This window comes from Microtus ochrogaster, chromosome 18 (assembly GCF_000317375.1).
Source record: "Microtus ochrogaster isolate Prairie Vole_2 chromosome 18, MicOch1.0, whole genome shotgun sequence".
NCBI classification, from domain to species: Eukaryota; Metazoa; Chordata; class Mammalia; order Rodentia; family Cricetidae; genus Microtus; species Microtus ochrogaster.
In genome coordinates this window covers 55,867,300-55,881,620 of record NC_022020.1, presented here as the reverse complement: position 1 = coordinate 55,881,620, position 14,321 = coordinate 55,867,300, and the positions used below count along the sequence as shown (strand labels likewise).

Below are 14,321 nucleotides of genomic sequence, written 5' to 3'. Positions count from 1 at the left end.
ACATAAGACCTCAAACTTAGAATACAGGCAATTTAGGCATATTCATATAAAACAAATGAAGATTATAGTAAGCTGCAGTTTTTATCAAAATGGGGTGAAAAAACTTAAAGCCCAGAATGATGTTCTACCTTGTCTTTGCTTGCTTGTATCAATGTCCTTAGTTTATTAATTTTATTTTTAATAGGACAATTCAATGCCTGTGCCTAATATATCTATACTAGCTTCTTGCAGACTATCGGAGGAAAAAAACAGTCAGTTTTTTCGAAACTTCTCTTGCATCTTTATTCTCAGATTTTGGACTGTAGACTTCTGAGTTCTAATCAACTTGTTGTTGTGTCTGAACGACAGCAGTTTTTATGAGCCTCCACCACCTTTGCTTTCTGAATGTTATATTCAGGAACTCTCTTCTACACCTAAGCTACACCTGCTCTATCCATCTCTGCATTCTCTGATTTACACTGACCCATTTTCCAGGCTCCTATTATTTTGACTAAGAGGGAATCCCAAATAAATGCCCAAACTTAAAACCTATTAAGAAACAGAGAGAACATTTAGCTCTCAAGTGACAATCATTTGTACTGATAATAAAGAGTAAGACTTTATTTCACACCCAACGTAGAAACATAAAACTGCTCTCTTATCCTTCAAAGGCACAGATTATACAACGCAGGAAGCCTGTTGGAGTTAAATTTGCAGCTGAACACAGCTGTCAAGTTAGCAGCAGATGGACTCACCTATCAAATGACCATATGGGCTGACAAGTGACCCGTAAAAGCTTCACAGCCACGTGAGACTCTATAAATGTTATACAAGGAGAATAAAACAAAAGAAACCAAGAATGCTTTAGATATTTACCTGTAAAAAACATAAGTCCATTTACATCCTCATTTTCCTTTGCCAAAGCAGCATTCGGGAGGATCTTTTATTAATACACTTACTCATTAGATGTTCATTAAACAACTATTTTGGACCATAAATCACGACTAAAAGTACATTTAAGAATGGCTAAAATCAAAAATACCTCTCTGCTGGAGAGGTTGTGGAGGAAGGGGTTCCCTCATCCATTGCTGGTGGGAATGCAAACTTGTGCAACCACTTTGGAAAGCAGTGTTTCGGCTTCTCAGGAAATTCGGGATCAACCTACCCCTGGACCCAGCAATACCACTCTTGGGAGTATACCCAAGAGATGCCCGATCATATGACAGGGGCATTTGTTCAACTATGTTCATAGCAGCATTATTTGTAATAGCCAGAACTTGGAAACAACCTAGATGTCCTTCAATGGAAGAATGGATGAAGAAAGTGTGGAATATATACACATTAGAGTACTACTCAGCAGTAAAAAGCAATGACTTCTCAAATTTTGCATGCAAATGGATGGAAATAGAAAATACTATCCTGAGTGAGGTAACCCAGACCCAAAAAGATGAACATGGGATGTACTCACTCATAATTGGTTTCTAGCCACAAATAAAGGTCAGTGAGTCTTTATTTTGATATCCTAAAGAAGCTAAATAAGAAGGTGAACCCAAAGAAAAACATATAGCTATCCTCCTGGGTAGGGGAAATAGACAAGATTGCCAGGCAAAAAATCGGGATCTTAAAGGTGGGGTGGGAGGGGGGTAAGGGGAGATGGGGAGAAAAAAGTGAGAAGGGTTGGATGGGGAGAACTTGGGGCAACGGGATGATTGGGATGCAGGAAGGTAGGATAGGGGAGCAGGGAAGCACATATCTTAATTAAGGGAGCCATCGTAGGGTTGGGTAGAGACTTGGACCTAGAGGGGCTTCCAGGTGCCTAAGGAGAGGTCCCCAGTTAGTTCCTGGGGCAGCTGAAGATAGGGAACCTGAAATGATCCTATCCTATAGCCTTACTGATGAATATTTTGCATATCACCATAGAACCTTCATCTGGCGAGGGACCCACACTGGAACACTGGACTGAGCACCCAAAGTCCCAATGAGGAACAGAAGGAGGGAGAAGATGAGCAAGGAAGTCAGGACCAAGAGGGGTGCAACCACCCACGGAGACAGTGGGGCTGATCTATTGGGAGCTCACCAATGCCAGCTGGATTGTGACTCGAAAAGCAGGGGATAAACCCGGACTCTCTGAATATGGCAGACAATGAGGGCTGCTGAGAAGCCAAGGACAATGGCACTGGGTTTTGATCCTACTTCTTGTTCTGGCTTTGTGGGGGCCTAGCCAGTTTGGATGTTCACCTTCCTAGACCAGGATGGAGGGGGGAGGACTTCGGACTTTCCACAGGGCAGGGAACCCTGACTGCTCTTCAGACTCGAGAGGGAGGGGGAGGTTAGGAGGGGGGGGAGGTTGGGAGGGGGGAAAAGTGGGAGGAGTGGGAGGCTGGGAGGAGGCGGAAATTTTTTTTTCTCTTTCTTAATTAAAAAAAACTGAAAGAAAAAATAAACCAATATGAGTGACAAAAAAAAAAAAGATTTGCAGAGTTGTAAAACTGAAAAAAAAGTACATTTAAGATACATATTCCAAACTAGATAATAGTCCCCAAATTATTTTCCTGAAATTATATTTTCCAACACACATATTCAGAAACAGGAATGGTGAATAAAATACTCAAAACTGTAAACAAATGGAGGTCAATCTAAAAGGCTGCATTTTAATGACTAGGGGAAAAAAAGATTCTCCAGTGAATTTTTACAGCCACCTCTGATTCCCCTCTTCACTTCATGAGCCCAAGTTTTCCTAAGTGTTAGGGACACAATCTCACCAAGACAAGTGTAATCACTGGTAGAAAGAATGTGACGGAAAGAGAGTTTTAAGACAGGGTCATCTACTACTTTTGGGAAAATCCTTATGTCATATATAAATTACGAGTTCCACGATGTGACAACTTTTCCACTTACATTTCTTTAAAAATTTCATTTTAGAGCCTAATAAACAAGTTACTCTTAAAATTCTCAATTGTTAATTGGCACTTTAAATGAAGCAATGCTTTCTTCCTATGCTTGCTTGAAACGCATTAGCATTCATGTTTAAAGGCTGAATCATGCAAAATTTTATTTCAAGCTCAATAATTTAGCCTGAAAAGTTTCTATTTGATGAAAATGTCAAACCCAAAAAGAAAAGAATATTTAATGAATTAAGTACCTTAGGTTTTTGACAACTGTTAAGTGGACTTGTTGAACACTTGCTGCTAGAATGCAGAGACTTACTAAATACAGAATTGAGAAAATCAGCATCTCTCAACACTCAGTTGTCCTCGATGGAGACCAAGCTCTACCTTCCTTTCCCTCACCTATGTCTCTACTTCTGTAGGCAGTCATCTTTTTCCTCTGCTGTCCTTGTAGTGTTTATGCTTTAAAATAGCATCAAACCACAGATGTGATCTGGAGAAGGAGTATGCATGCAAGGTATAACAGTGTACAAGACATACACTCCCATTTTTCTGACTATATATCTTCATCAGTGTAAGTAGGAGATTGAAGCAAATGATATCGTAGGTCAGTGGTTCTCAACCTGTGGCTCACAACCCCTCTGGGACTGAACACTTCTTTCATGAGGCTCACCTTAGACCATCAGACAACACAGATATTTACATTATAATTCATAACAGTAGCAAAATTATAGTTATAAAGTAGCAATGAAAATAACTTATTATTATTAAAGGGTTGCAGCATTAGGAAGATTGAGAACCTCTGACTTAGATGCTTATAGAGTTCCCCAGAGACACAGGAGCAGCCAGTATTACCATGGTGTGGGGAAACAGAGACAGAGCAATCTAAAAAAGTATGCTAGTATGGAGGCCAAGCTTCCCAGTTCACTGTGTAAGCTTGGGTCCCAGGGAAGATGATGGTATGGCTCAGTGCACCTTCAAAGCCCTAGGAATCAGAGGGACTGATAATGCAGATATGGTCTGAGAACGTGAAAAGAGGCAATGTCTGAAGTAAAGCAGAAAGTCAAAGGAAATCAGTCCCTCTTTTCTCTGTCTTTTCCTTACCCGGGGCCTTTCAGATCTGTCCAACTTTTGGATAGTGTAACATGACATTGTCATCAATACAGTTCATATTCATAAACAATTTAGAGGAAAAAGAAATCTAAAAATATATATTATGATGTTTTAAGTAAGTTTATCATTTTATGTTGGATCACATCCATATTTGTCTGGGGCCATATTCAGATATCAGGCCACAGACTGGACATACTTGATTACCCATCCACAAAACAGAGGTCATTGCACAAAGTCCACAAGTTCAATTACAAAAGTAACATTCAAAGTGGGGATTCAGACTGTAAAGCCATTTTTTTTTTTACTGCCTTCTTTCGTTCCCTAATTTGGGAAATACTTTGGAAGAAGAAATTGCATCAATCGATTTTTATCATAAAAGCTTTATTGAGATACATATGACTGCAGTTCACCTGCCATCAGTTCACTTAACCATAGAGTTAATTAAAAGCATCTGACATGGTTCTATTCCAAAAGCTTAGATAGTCCAGCAGAAAGACCAGCAACCTTTTCAGTGCCCATAAAAAGCAGTAAAATGTGGTACCCTCACTTAACCTGAAAGTAGATGGAATCTATTTTGTGGTCAGAACTCCTAATATTTAAGCTTGTATCTCTTCCTAGTCATTGAAAACACTGGCTTGAGTATTGGGAAACATTAAATCTCTTAAATATTAAGTCTTTTAAAAACTTAACTCTTTGCTTCTCTTATAACAATTCCTGGGAATTATATGTCATTTGTTTCTGTCACGTACACCATAACCAAGGTTCATGCATTCACTTGCCACTTGTGTTGGAAGACTAATGGGCTTTTTCCAGGCATGCCTCTTCATAAAACTCATTGGTTTGTCAAGCTGGACTTTGGTGGAAGCTATACCTTTGGTCTGTCATGGGCTCCCTAACTGGGGAGTTCATGTGGTGTTGCATCTTCCAAGGACACAACTTGTTACACAACATTTTACCATTGATGTGTAAGACCTCATGAGATCCCAATCCCTTCTTGAGGGCTTATTGTCACTATAACGGTGCTGGGAACAAGGGTTGTTATTTTCTCCGGTAATTCTCCAATAATAACTTTCTCGTGTTCCAGGTAAAACCTTCTCACTCACATTCATGCAGGCAACCCTTATTAAATTGGCTTGGTCTTTTACACCAAGAGACGAACATAGGAAGGGAATCTGTTGGAAGGAAGGGGACTTTCAGTAGGAGGGACTGAGGTGGAGCGAGAGGATCATGGGAGCAAGACGGGTATTGGACACATCTATGAAACCACTGGAGGATGACAACAAAACCAGTAAGTTTTTAACAAGACCTTTGAGTGTTATAAAGAGTAGAGCATGATATTCAAGAACAGTGGAAGGTTAAGATTTGCTCTAATATGTCTCATAGTCTACGTTTGTGTCATCTTCCTCCAGCCTTTCGCAATCACAGGGACTAAGACACGAATTCATCTGAAAGGGTGGATTTAAACAAGCCAGACTCCTTCGAATGTGCATGCTCTCCTTGTCAGGAAAACACAGTGTGTATAAAGTTCTGCTCAGGGCTCCTCCTCCCGCAGAACAGCACCTAACGACGGAGATAGAACGAGAGAACGCGTGGCACTCTGCTCGGAATGGTCCTCTGCCTAATTGGCCAGGATTTATGAGTGTGTAATAACCGTCTATGTGCTCTCAAACCCAGGCAGCGCTATAAAATAAGCCCGTGTGATATCAAGGCTGCTTTGTTTTATGGGAAACTTTACAGCATGAGCATGTCGTGCACAAATGCATGGGCTGTGCACAGATGTTTGCATTCATTTATGCTTCTCGGGGCAACAGCAACAATACGAATGCAGCTTGGACAGCACCATTAAGAACTGTATTCAGATTTACTGTATTATCTTAAAAGAAAATGCATTTTTTCCCTCTTCCATTTCACTGTCAAAGTCAAAAGTTCCCTTGGCCAATAGCTGACCATTTCTCCCTTCCCAAGTAATTTCCCTTTAAAAAATTACTGTCTGATTTTCTCTCACGTTCACATTTCTGGGCTGCTCTGATGCTCTGGATTTTAAATAGCTAATCAGCTCCAGGAACAGAACATCAATGCTGCCCCACGCCTGCTGGAATTTTTTTTCTTACTGCCTGGTTACTTGAATTAATGCTATAATATTTGGGATGCCATTGCATTATGCCAGAACTATCTTTCCTTGGCTATGAGTACCAGTGGAGAACAGTTTGTACGTAATATTGGGCTTTCCTGATTCAATCAGTGGGTAATTTGTTCCAGTGAGCGAACCTGCATGACTTTCTTATTATGAAAATAAATGAAATACAGAGCTCGCCTGCTCTCCAGATCTCTAGTACACATTTGGTTTTAGACTTTGAAAGACATTAGGAAAACAAAAAGGTATAAACTTTGCAAATAATGTTAGGGGCCTTGGTGACATTGCAGCTGCGGCTAATGGAGAGTTGGGTGAGTCAGTACTCAAATCTGACACCTCCCTCACAATTGTCTAATTTACTCATTATTCAAATAAGCTGGGTAGAATTAGTGTCTACCTAGATGACCACTTTTTTCCTGATCCCTTCTAGGCAGGGAGAAACCCTGGAGGATATTCTCTGCACAGGCAGTTCATATGAGCCATCATGTGTAACAGAGCTAGGGACTTAGGGAATCATAGAATAAGATTAATTTTATGTTTCCTCTCCTAAAAATCTATGCAGTCACAGATGGATCTTAAAATGTATTTAGCTCAAACTGCCAAACCAACCTTTCTAACCATAAAACATGCTTTTTAAAAAAATGACTTTAAATCACATTTTTTTTTCTACTTCCTCACTACTGACATCTGGAGCTGTACAATTCTTTGGGGAAAACGTTTTCTCAGATATTATACAGTGTTCAGAAACATCTTGGCCTCTACCCATGTGGCACCTTCCCCAAAGTCATGAAACCAGAGCTGTTTTAAAATGCTATCAAAGGCATCTTGGGACCAAAAATCACATCTAGGTATGAACTTAAAAAAAAAAACCACCTCACTTTAAATCAAAAAAAGACAAATATACTATTGTTTGATTTCCAAGAAGTCAATACCAAATAGTAGGGGCTCAGGTGAGAGTAAAAGCAAGGATTAGGAATCAGACTGCGTGAGACACTGTCCCCATCTACACAACACCTGCTGTTGAAGGCAACCCGTTCATTATGTTTGATAAACAACATAGGCGAGTACTGAAAATGACAGCTGTTTTACTGTGAGAAAGTAGAGGTCATTTAAGAGTTAAACTCTACTCTTGGCCCCAACATCATCCTTTTTGAAATCTATCCTCATTTTTCAATGAAATGCAGTGTAGTTAGTATCGGCATCCATGACATTGAGAGGGTGATGGCACAGAAGTGAGTGAAACAGCAGAGGGAAATCCGATCTGGACAACAGCAGAGGCAGTTTCTAGAACACAAGAACACCAGGTGCTATGCTTGATTCAAATGCAAACTCCATAATCCCAGTATGACATTTTCATTACTGCTTTTCTTTCTTTTTTTTTTTACCATAATCCAATATACCTTAATATTAGTGTTCCTAGAGTTCCATTAGGCCACAACTCTCCAATGTGTGGGAAATGAGTGCAACACAGTCTTTTTTCTCTTGGGAACAGCAGAAACTGGGGACACGCATTATCCAAAAGCACACAGTCATTCTAACTGTGGGAAAGAGAGCCTACAAAAATGAAGAATCCTGGTGATTCATGGGCAATTCTGATATCTCCATATATTAACTTGGGCTATTGATTAAAACTATTTGGGACTCCCATCGAATTTTCTTCTGTCTTCTACTTTTAGAGCATATAAAACTAGTTCCCCAGCCCCCTTTCCCAATTACAATTCCATTCCTCTTGATTTTATTCAAATGACTCCACACTGCAGTTGTGTGGTGATGATAGAAACAAAACTGTGTGCCTTTCCCAGCACACTGCTCATGTATTTTTCTTCTGCACACAAAAACTCAGAGAATGTGTTGGGGCAAAAAAAAAAAAAAATCTTGGATATTTTGGAAACACCAAATGTTCTACCCCTCACAGTATGACCAAATTAACTACTAAATTTCCACCATCTCTCAACATCTTGATGTGGGAAGTCCTTCTGTATATGTGCTGCTTTTATTGGTTAATGAATAAAGAAGCTGCTTTGGCCTGTGATAGGGCAAAATAGAACTAGGTAGGAAAAACTAAACTGAATGCTGGGAGAAAGAAGGTGGAGACAGGGAGAAGCAATGTAGCCACCACCAGAAACAAACGTGATAGAACTTTGCCAGTAAGCCACAGCCACGTGGCAATACACTGATTAATGGAGATGGGTTAGTTTAAGATATAAGAGGTAGCCAATAAGAAGCTAGAGATAATAGGCCAAACAGTGATTTAATTAATACAGTTTCTATGTGGTTATTTCCAGTCAAAGTGGTTAGGAAAGGAACTAGCAGCCTCCATCAACAGTCCCTTCAGTGGGGAACTTGAGAGAGTTCTTTGTTCTGTGGTTTTCAAATCACAGTAAATTTAAAAGAGAGTAAAAAGTAACATCCTCTAAAAGCATTTTCTTCCCATACAGAAAGTTTGAAAGAATGCCTTAGAAATGATTCTTATTGTCAGACGTGGCTGTTGAGGACTTTCTTTTCCTATTTATAGAAGTCTATATTCCACAGAGTGAGCAATTCTTCTTTAATATAAGCCACCATGTGATGGAAATTCTCTGGGAGCTGTCTATGTAGCTGGTGCGAAGTGAATGTTATTTGTTGTAGCTGCTATTTTTTTTTTATTTCAGAAAAACAAAAAGAACCTAGGGCCAAATACTGTTGTAGTTTTTTCTTTAAAATATTTAATTGGACTTTACACAGGGCAGGGAACCCTGACTGCTCTTCAGACTGGAGAGGGAGGGTGAGAGGAGTGGGGGGATGGGGAGAGGAGTGGGAGGAGGGGGAGGGAAACAGGAGGCTGGGAGGAGGCGGAATTTTTTTTTCAATTAATAAAAAAATAAAAAAAATGTTTAATCTTATTAAAGAACATTTTACTGATATATTTGTTTTCATAATTTGTATTAAGCAATGTATAACTACCAATTCTGCATGCCTGAATATAAGCATTTTACTCTAGGAAGTCAAGTATCATGTCACTGAATGTTAAAGTTTGAACAAACACAATGTTCACTTGGATAGTATATTCATTGAGATAGCTATGATATTACCACTGTCAAATTTTAATAATCTCTTTTATGCATGTTTTAAAATATATAGTAAAACATAAATATATCATATATATAATTAAGAAGATGTTATAGCCAACACGTTATCAAAACCATTACTTGGGAAATAACTACAATATAATACTGCTATATATTTCACATTATTTTACTATATTGTTTAAAAGTTCCTATGTTCTCTGGTGATCTTATATTTCTATAGGCAGTACCTAGATAAAAAAAAACACAAAAATCATTAAGTAGACATAATTTTCTCACAATTATTATAGATTTAAAAAACTAGCTGCAAGTAAAGTTCTAATGAAATTACATGTATTTCTTAATACTTACACTTATATCTGCAGATAAGTGTAACTTTCTCCCCTCATCCAGGAAACGTGTATTTGCAACAGACACAGGCCATTCCAGCAAGTGCCAAGTGATCAAAGTGCAGAGAACAACCGATCGTGGGGCACCTCGCCCCATTTGATGCATCTACAACACAACCATTAGCGCTCAAGGAACATTAAAGAAGAAGGCATGGAAAGCCTTAAGAGACAAAAGAGACTGTGGTTCCTGGACTAGGCAGGAAAGCTGAACCTCTGAAATCTAATCAAGAGGGCTGCTTAAACAATACCTGAGAAATGTCAAGACCAACTGACATACCTACATGGATGGGGCAAATCTCAGAAGGCGCCATCCTTTGATGAGGAGCTACAGGCAATTAATAGCCGCTGAGAAAGGGAGACGAGGTTTTCCCCATGAGTGAATCTTCTGATTGGTTATCCAATACCAAGTAGTCAACTTTATAAAAACATACACACACACACACACACACACACACATATATATGTATGCATATGTGTGCATGCATATGTGTGTGCTTTACATATATGTGAGTAATACTGAACAGGCTCAGTGGATTGTATTATATATGTATATGTATATGTATATATGCATAAGATAAATATATATAGCTAAAGGAAAAAGTCAGTGGATCCAAAAGGAAGAAGGTGAACACAGAAAGATTGGAGGGAGAAGAGAAAGGGGAAATTATGTAATATATTACACATATACAAAATTTAAAAATAAAAGACAAAAAGCAAAGTATATACTCAAAGATATGAGTTTTTCAGAATAGCCTTGATATTTGATATTTTGAATATATATATTAATTATAACAGTATTTATCCATTTGAACCAAAATGCTGCAGTTATATGAAAAACCTTTTGAGAATATGAATAATTTTATGAATCTATTTTATTTTGTTATAACAAAAATTCTAATGATGAGTAATACATACATGAAAAAGACAAGCTTGCTGAGCTCCCACTTTTTAGAGGTTCAAAAACAAGGCATTCTATTTCAGCTGCTCTGCTAACACTTCATAGTGGATGTTTTTATAATGACAGGAGCAAGTTCAGAACAGATTATGTGGCGAGAAAGGAATCCAGTGACCGTGTAAGAAACGGTGCTGTCATATTATTAATATTAATGTGTTAATTAGTATTTGCTAATTTTTATATTGATTGGTATACGCTGATAACACAATTCTTGTATCTAAGGCTCAGGGATCATTGAGGACGAGTTGGCAGCAAGACTGGGAGAGCCAGAAGAACTGGAGATTTTCTCTAATTTTATGTCTCCTAGAAGTGTAGGGAGGTTACACCCGTGTAGTCTCTAAGGGCTGCCTAAGAGTGGTGCCTTTTCATGGTAACTTACTCTCCCTGGAACTGAGGGGAATTACATACACATGGACTGCTTTAATTCCTCCTGAGGGCCGCAGTCTCAATGCCTTAACCACCTTAACTTCAGCCAGACTCCTTCAAGATTCCACCACTTGTCAACATGCCCCTTGAAGACCACACTTCTAGTAAATGTTCTCTTAGTGAATCCACTCTAGCAGTTTGTGAAACATGGTTATCGTGCTGCTTGTACAGTTAACAACCTTCGAGAGTGAGTGAAACAGCCTCAACACCAGACTCCAGGTTTCTTTGAATTTTAAGTCACAGAAAGCTCGAAAGGGGAGAGAGGAAAAAGGGTAGACACCCATGTTGGGAGACAAAGAAAAGACAACACACTACAAAAGTTGTGGGGATGGTGACAGTAAAAGTTGCTTGCAATGTAAATTGACAGTAGCAAGGAATAGTTCAACCTTAAGGACAGCTATTTTATCCAGTTCTGTCATATACTAATGGAAATCTTAGGCAGAAAAATTAAATGAGAAAAGAAAAACACTCAAGAAAAAAAACAGAATTAAATGTATCTCTTGTTACAGACAATGTATAGAATACTTTAAAGATCTTAAACTGTTTCTTATTTTCTCTTCCATGTCTATGCCTAGAGACCTGGGGCAGCATGCGGTATAATGATCAAAAGATAGCAAAGAAGCCATATGTGATAAATTTTAATCATTTTCAATCCCAATTTCCCTCTCTAATCTCTATCCCACTCTACTGGTAACCTTCTTCTCAAAACAGTCTTTTTTTAATTTCTTAAAAATCATTTTGTATGTGGTCACTAAATTTAATTAGTTTCTTGCTAGAGTGTGGGCGAGAAGTTATTTCCTGAAGTAAGGGCCACTCATCCATGACTGTGACTGAAGAAAAAATGACACCGCTGTAGGTCCATATTTCTAGATGGTAGGGCAGCCAGGCTCTAAAGCCATAGGCCACACCTAAGATGGTCAGGTAACCTTCCAGATAGGCTGTCGCTACCTAACAAAAGGTCAGAATGCTGTTTTGCTCCTTTCTTTGTAATTTGGAGGATGACTGATAGAGATGCTAATTCAAGACTGCATGACAGCTAGCATACAGAGCACACAGGGAGTTGTGAACTTGACTAAAAGCCATTCATCTGGTTACCTAGGAAACAGAATGCTAATGATTCTACCCCTCAGTTTATATTTTGATATATAAGGCTGTTTGGAGAATAAAGCCGGAAGAATTCTTCAGGATGTGAACTCAGGATTTCATGAGGAATCACTGAGAATCTCCCTCCCGATAAAGCCATGTGAGTTGTGTCTTTATTCCCATGCCTCCACACCAGTCCAGAGAGAGTTAGTTTATGTTGGGGTCTGGTCAAGAGAAATAATTTATGGTCTGGGCTAGCACCAGCCCCCGACAACCCACAATCCCCAAAATCCACTAGCTGCCAACAATTATTTGAAAAGTGGTAGTACCACATGAACCCTCATCTATTCATGATAAAATGTGGTTGGACCAACCATGTGCAGGGGACCACAAGTGCCAGAGTCCGTACGTGCAGGGCTATGTCACGTCCAGAAATGCATCTTTTGCTACAGAGTTCCTCATCCTCTGGCTCTTAGATTTTTCTTTCCCCCTCTTCCATGATGATCCTCAAACCTTGGATGTGGTGATATAGCTGTCCCATCTAGGGTCAAGCATTTCACCAAAGCTTGTTCTCAGTATTTGGGCCAAGTGCACATTTCTACATTAAAAACTGCTAAAACAGTACTGTCGATTGTCATTGTTCATGGCTGCCCAGCAGAAATGTATAACCTGACTCTACTGTTTGATATCATGCTCTTAGGTCATAAGACATAAAAAAATTAAGCCGAAGGGGTCAATCCTAGCTTTGATCCTTCCTGCTGGCAGAGAGTATAATGCAGGCTGCTGGAGGAGAAATGTCATCAGTAGCCTTATACAGCTGTGGATCCTTTGGTGTACACAATGTGTAAGACAGTTATATGCTTTCTGGTGCGATAGTGGCATGACTAATTTGGAAGCAGCCAATTGATTTCTGATTGCATTAGAACCATCCCCAAGGTAGGGAATTCATTGCTGGAACTTTATGTCTAGTCAAGAGCTTGTTGCTGCAGAGTTCACAGACCCTTGTGAGGGATTGACTATTTTGTTTTGATGAATTGTCAAACTGCTTCCTAAATACTTATTTTGATATCCACAAATTAGTTCTGTAAAACAATCTCAAAAAATAATTTTTTTGTGCATGGGAAAAGGGTTCAACAGGTAAAAGCATTTGCTGGACAAGCCTCATAATCTCAACTTTATGCCTGGAATGCATGCAAAATGTTTGACATGTTGGTGCATGTCTGTAACACCAGCCATCCTGTGCCACGATGGAAGACAAACAGAGAGTGTCTCATGAATTTTTACAGACAAGTTATCACTTGCACAATAGCAGAAACAAAAAAGACCCTAGCTAGACAAAGCATAAAGGAAGAACCAACTCCCTAAGGTTATTTTCTGTCCTCCATCCCTATACTATAGTGGCACATGAACACTAGCATTCTCAGGCACACACACATACATACATACATGCACATAAACATACATATACAATAAGCAATTTTTAAAGAAATAAATAACTTTTGCAAATACTTCTTAATTTCAAAACTTTCAACAAAGTTTCAATAAGTCAAGGCATAAAAATGTAAATATATTTATGGAAATTATATATATATATATATATATATATATACATGCCAATAGAATAGAATAAGAAGGTCAGAAAGAAACCTTCACAATATAAGGTCAAGCAGCTTTCAACAATGGTGAGATACAAATAGAAGAAAAACAATTTTCTTCAACTAGAGGTTCTGGGAAATAAGATATTACAAAAATAAGTGAATTTGGGCAGATACATTATGCAATGAAAATACATTCAAAATAGACTAAATATATAAATACAATACTGAAAACTATATTTAAAAACTATTCAAATTAAAAAATGTTCTGTTAAAATTCAAGTTAAATCCTTTACTACTTTGAAATTAATTAATTTAATTTTTACTACAACATTTAAACCACTGGTGACTAAGTAATGTAAATAAGACTATATAAAGCTGAAATACCTGCCCATCAAAGGACACAATCAGTATGTGAGAAAATGACCCACAGTTATAGTATATAAAATGAAAAACAGGAAGCATATCTACAATACACGAAAAATACCCTCATAATTTAACCACAAAGATTACAATCAGGAAAGAATTTGAATGGGTAGTTCTCAATATGTAAAATGGCCAACAGCATGTAAAAAGATATCTAACTTGATTATTGTTACACTAAGACAATGAAAGATGATTACACACTCAGTATTATGGCTATTGTCAGAAGAAGAAGAAGAAGAAGAAGAAGAAGAAGAAGAAGAAGAAGAAG

The 14,321-nt window shown here is 38.3% G+C and overlaps 1 pseudogene; it reads left to right on the top strand.

The window, feature by feature from the left end:
- Positions 1-11,096: 11,096 nt before the first annotated feature.
- Positions 11,097-14,321, top strand: part of LOC102000901 — an 18,668-nt pseudogene continuing 15,443 nt past the window's right edge.